The sequence below is a fragment of the Fulmarus glacialis genome, unplaced genomic scaffold (assembly GCF_000690835.1).
Source record: "Fulmarus glacialis isolate BGI_N327 unplaced genomic scaffold, ASM69083v1 scaffold21808, whole genome shotgun sequence".
Taxonomy (NCBI): Eukaryota; Metazoa; Chordata; class Aves; order Procellariiformes; family Procellariidae; genus Fulmarus; species Fulmarus glacialis.
The window spans coordinates 13,662-20,090 of record NW_009227889.1 but is presented as its reverse complement, the minus strand read 5'-3'; positions in this window follow the sequence as shown (position 1 = coordinate 20,090).

Sequence of the window (6,429 nt, the reverse complement as noted above, 5' to 3'; positions counted from 1 at the left end):
GTGCAGGGGGGTGGGAGAGCAATGGTATGGATAAATCCGTTACACTAATGTAAAATACTGATGGGAACAATACTTGATTGTTTGAAAACAGTGGATCACCAGCGTGAATAGAATCAGCTACATGATAAAATCAGTCCTAATACATTTCAAACTCAGACTGAGTTTCACAGGGGTGAGCAGTTATTGATATGAAGGTGCTTTTTGTGATAACTGATGGCTTTGATTGCGACTTAGCTGAGTGGCTGGATGGGCTATTTTTGAGTAATTACACAAGGTAGCCTTTAGATAAACGAAATTTCTTTTATATGATCTCTACCCAAAATAGAAATTTACTGTCTCTCTCAAAAGACACCGTGGCCTGGCGGTTTTGAGGACACTGTCTATGTTAATTTGTCTGTGTTCATCTATTAAGCAAGAGATGGAACTTGTGGAGTTAAGGTATTTTGAAAAGTTGCATGATGGCACCTTGACAGCATATTAAAAAAAGTGAAACAAGTAACCCACTGTGCAGGCTGTTACCTTAGTTTAAGGTAACCCTCTTCCCCTTCTGCTGGGGAGGTGGAAGCTGTTGAGCCTTCTGGTTTTTTAGTAAGGCCTTATGCTAGTGTAAGTGGCTAAATTAAAGTTACGTGGGGAAAGCAGTGCATGGAAGCTAGCTAGCCACTAAAATTGCCTAGTTGAAAAGGGCAGCATGGGCAGCAAGGCCAGCAGGCTTGTTCTGGTTCGTTTCATCAGGCAGGAGTTTATTACCGTTCTACCTGAAGTGCCTTTCAGAGCTGCATTGAATTTGCTGTCCCTATTAGATTAAAAAATCACATTCGTCTGAAAACACTTTTGACTGTTGTCAATGAGACAAAGTCCTCTTCTAGAGACTCTAGAACCAAGAACTGCTGTTAAGCTGCCAGTTGATTGGGTTTCTTCCCTTTGTTCGCTCTGTCCAATTATCTGGACCAGAAGCTCCCCTTAAAGCCATTAGCAGCTGCATGTGTGCATTAATGGCAGAATCGGTCCCTTGGAGGGGGTACCGGTGGTGTCTTACCAACATCTTTCCCCATGTTTCTGGGGAAGTTCTGTGACTTAAGTGGTATTAAGGAATTATTGCCATTTTCATACAGCAAGTGCAGATGGTGAACACTGCATTAAATTGCTGTATGCAAGGGTGCAGGGCCAATGGAATTGCATTATTGGCCTTACTAGTGAAATTATGCTAAAGCCTGGAATGTAATTAATGCAGCTTTGTGAAAGGTTAAGTGGGAGATTACATTACCTTTTCCTGAGAGTGTTTTGCAAAATCAAATATTTGAACACTTTGTTTGAACTGAATGAAGGTGCTTCTTTAACGTTAAGCAGAATTTTGTTACTTTGCCTATTGTCCTTTTTATCTTTTGAGGCTTTGGGATTGTTGGTTTGTTTTTTTTTTCTGGAACTCCTGTCACCAGCATACCATAATATGTGTTTTAATGTCATAGCCTTATACTCTAGTCATAAATACTTGTGCCCTTTCTAGATCTAAAATTTCTAGTAATGATGAGAGAGAAATCTATTCATTAGGTAGTATTCTACATCGCCTGCTTCCTCTCCTGTCCCTATTTTTTTGAACGGGGATCAGTTATAAGTGTTGGTATTTGTATAGAGCAATTGACAGCAATTAAATATTTGTCTAAAACTTTGTGCAGTGCAAAGTTAGACAAATTCTACACTTCATACGTTACAGCAAGGTGGAACGCATGTTCAGGTTTGGAGCTATTCTGCACCAAGCTGAAGAGTCAGGGGAGAAGTCAAGAGAAATGAGAGAAGGATCCTGAATGAATCTGAACTCTGTTATGAACTCAGCGAATGGGAGGTGTCTTAAAAGATTGTCCTGTATAAGCAGCAATCAGTTACATGGCCAACGTAAAGTCACCTCTTATGACCTCATTTTAGCTGTTTAGAATCTGCCGCTGTAGGACTTTTTTTTTTTTCTTGGAACCAGGGAATTCTTACTGCAGAATGTGTATTAATCCTGGGGAGCATATGGTGGAAGAATGTCAATGAGGGGGGAACAGAATCTGAAAGATTGTGAATAAATACTCCTCTCTTAACAGGAGTGTTAGGGCCTACTGAATACCAAAGGGGAGACCTTGCAAAATAAAATCTGTCTGCCTTTCATGCACCGGCAAGAGAGGGATGATTCTTGAGGCATTTTTAAAAATTATTTTAAACAATGGCTGGGATTTATGACAGATGAAGCAAGAAAGAGAAATGTCCTTTGGTTCAGGGGAGATAAGTGAGTGTGGGTTTCATGTATTTCTAGTGAGTTTTTAGAGAATAAATTTTAAGCATTGATTTACAAGCTTTTGCTGTATCAATGGAATGGAAAAGGGATGCAGTTCTGAAGTGTTCTGTTGTAGAAGACTTTATACCACAAGGGAAACTTTAACCCAACTCCTAAGGCACAATAATTTATGCCAGCATGAATTTGCTGCAGACTTCATTTACTGAATGTTTTATAGCATACACTTTAATTTCAGCTAACTGTTGTTAGGACTGATTGGTTCTCCTATTAATCCTGACCAAACTTCACTTTTTCCTCTTAAGATATGTGTTTGAAACACAATTAACTAGGATACGGCTAACGAAGTTATAAAACCTGTTTCCTTTTTTATTGTAGGGATGGGAAAAATCACAGCTGGTACTAGGATGTGTTGTCAGGTTTTGATTTTCTACCCATAACTTCATTATTTCAAATTAATTTTTAATTTCTCCCTTTTAAATAGTGAAACGTAATTAATAATTTCAAGCCTGTTTATTTATGACAATATTGTGATTTTTTTTTTTTTTATTACAGTACTAAAGACTAATGAAAAAGGATCCTCTTATTAGGTGGAGTAGACCTTGCATTTATTTTTTTCCTGCAATGTATGAAGTATTGTACCAGAGTATTAAATGAAATGTAATATTTTATTGAAAAATCTCTATCCTTTAAAAGGAATACATTTAGGATGTCATCAATTTGATGTGAATCATGTAAATGTTGATAATGCGCTGTTTATTATACATCTAGTGTTTCAAAAGACTCACGTAATGCCTTTTGCCCACATACATTCTGTAGACCATTTACAATTGTCAAAATGTGACATTAAAATAATAGTTCATGTATAGAAATATTGGTGGTTGTCCATTGTTTTCTGTGCTGGTATTTATGGGTCTTAGTTCAGCTGCTCTGCTAGCTGCGTTGTGATTTTTATTGCTGCGAAGCTGTATTAGAAATAAAAGCATATCTGTAAACATCAGAACTTCAAAAAAAGGGAAAAAAAAAGAAATTAAAAAAAAAAAAGAAATAAAAATCATTTTCTTAAGACGGTTTGTCAGTTACTCTGTTCTCCAGCTTGCAGTGAGAAAAGATGGTGTTGTACAGGCACTAATCTTCAAGCCTAGATCATAGTGTTTCCGAGTTGTACTGCTGAGCCCCCCGTGGGATGAGATGCTGTTGAAGAGAGCAGCTGTCCTTCCTGAGAGCCAGTGGAGCAAAACTCTTATTAAATATGATGTATACGAGCTTTTATCTTTGTGTTCCTACCATCCGCTGCCAGCTGGCTGCCCCGTGGGAGGTTCTCCGTGCTGTCCAGGTGCTGCCTCTCCATTTAGCCCTCATGGCTCTTGTCCTGGGAGTCCTGCGCTTGTGCCCCCGGTGCCTTCTGCTTTTTCTTCCCTGTTCCACCTCCAGATAATTGACCCTCATTGTTTCTTTCCTGATCTTTGAACTTGGTGTGGAACATGCTCAAAACTGGGATGGGGCAGGGATTGGCCTCTCTTTTTTTGCGATTAGCGTATAATCAATCAGTTTTAATTGGGGGAAAGGAATGACAATCCTGTTCTTTGTCCACATCACACTTAGTTGCAACCAGTTCTTCTGGGGTGAGGGAGAAAGAAGCTGTTGTTCTCACTCCTGCTGCTCCTTCCTTCCAGATCTTTCATGTCTTGCACGATTTGTCTTTGGGGCTCTGCTGTTTCCCGAGATCCTTTTATGCCAGCACCATGCAGTGACTCAAAAGAGGGGCTGGTGCTTTGAAAAGGAGCTGTGTTGCACCCCAGGCTCCTTTCTGCCAGCTGCTGCTACCATACTTCACAAGCTATCAAAATTTCTGACTCCCTGTAGCACTTGGAGCTAGACACTGAAAAATGCAACGTCCTACCTGTTCTCTAGGCTGGAATAGAAGAGCATACATGTGCCTCTAAGTATTGCATATCAATCTAATTTTAGGTGCACTAATACTGCTTTTTCTTTCTTACAGCTGTTGGGAATGTTCCCAGTAGGCATGTTGTTGCTGTTACCGAAACTAGATGGCCTGAGTGGCTTCACTAACATATGAAGGGTTTTTAATTCAAGGAAGGGTTCCCGCTAAGCATTAGCTCTCCCCTCGATCCTGCTTTTGGGGCTGAGTGGTAAAAATGCAGCTGAACCATCCTGCAACTTTTTAGGAAATAAATGCTGTATGTTGTTAACACATAACATGAGCAGTGCCAGTTGAACACAGAGCAAATATCAGCTGAATTTGTAGTAAAACAAGCTTAATCTCAAGGCGACGGCAAAGCTGGATAATCTACTGAAATGCCAGGAAGGAGGCAAAGCCCTGTGGGAGAGGCCTCTGCAGATTCCCATACAAGCCGAATTCAAATGAGGACGGTAGCTATGTAGAGCAGCTTGGTTTTAAGGCAATTATCCTGCAGAGTAAGATTTTTTTTTTTTTAATGAACGCGTCTAACAGTTTGCATCCATCTCTTTGTATAGCAATGGTTTTATAATCTATTTCAGGGTTGGGGAGGGAGGGGGACTGGTCCAATCTGAGAACTTTGACCAAGACTGAAAGCAACGGTGATGTTACAGCCCCTCCTGCTTTCTCCCAGGCTGCCATGTTGCATTTTTGCTTGCCCCGTGTAGGTAAGTATGAATAGAATTTATTCTCGCAGCGCTCTCGGTGTTTATACAAACCTAGATGACTGGAGATTGCTCAAGGACAAGTTTGTTATCTCCATAAACCCTTGAAACTTTGGCTGACTTTTCTTCAGTGCAAACTCCAACACAGTTAGTGTTCGGGTTAGGTGAATTCTGAAACGTGCCTCCTGTTACACAGCATGCTCTTCTGATCCTGTTACGAGAAGAGCTGACTGGGTCAGGGAAAATGAAGGTGTCCTTCAATCAACCTATTTGCTGTTTCCAAAGAAAACGTTTTTGCAGGACATCTCTCTTGGCAGAGCTGGTGCAAATAAGGTTCTGTTTTCAGGGTAGCAGTTCTTGTTTCATGTCCCTTGTATTGTACCTGCGTGGCTTTTTAAGCCTTCACGTGCTAGTCCCTTGGCTTGGGATCACCCGTGAGCCCATCGCATGGTGCTTGTTCTTCAAGTCTGAACCTTCCTTTGCCTTGAGCTGGGGCCTGAGGCTCAAATGTGTATCTATTTTTTTCCCCTTTTTCTTGTGTAATGGTTGGGAAAGATACCTTCAAAGAATTCTTAATATGCCGATTGCTTCCTGTTTTCCCCACGGAGTAAGACTCAGCATAACAATTCATAGATCAAAATGTTTGATTTGAAAAAGCCCCAGCTCTCCCAATGAATGCCTCCAAGTGTTGGAGGGGCCGCTACATTTTTAGCATGCATCATCTTGACAACTCACTGTTTTTCTTGACTATGTGCATGTTTGCTCCTAATGGAGGAAAGATCTTTGGATTCTTATGCTGGTGCTTTTCTCAGTTTCCTTATTTGTGTCATTGGATGTGAAATGGGAGGGGGAGGAACTCCCTTGTCTCTCGTGCAAAAATCAGGCTGGAAGATGCTGTGACTCCTTCTGGTCTTTTTATTTAATAGCCCTACGTCTGAGCTTGGTTTATGATTGTTTTTTCTGGGTGCAATCTTTAATTTTACAGATCTGTGAAAGTCCCATGTATATTTACAACTCCAAATGATAGCTAAAGGGATATAAAGTGCTGTGTGAGAAACAGGAGAGAGAAATAATACGTAAGCGGTGGCTTTTTCAAGCTGCTTGATCTCACTTTATCTTGTGTGTTTAAGGTTTTGTATTTGTAGAGCTGTGTCCTTCCTGGTGGCTGGGCTGTGGGTATGCAGAGCGGGGCGAGGGCTGGCTAGTGAAGATTGATTGCGCTCCCTGTTTCAGATAAGTCTGACCTTGGCTCCTGCCCGGCTGCAGCAATCCTGGCTTGGTCCGTACGTATTTGGCCACCCTGACCTTCCCGTGGGAAACGGGGTCTCTTGGGAGCCTGTGCTTTGGACACAGCCCTGCACGTGGGCTTTCCCGATGCTTCTGGCATCCTTTGACAGCAGCTGATCGTACTTTTAGCACTGTCCTAATTTAGCATAGCGGAAAGTTACTTTAATTGGGGTATTCTTTGTGCAGGCTTTTGTGCAAACAGCAAACCTTCTCAGCCCCGCAAG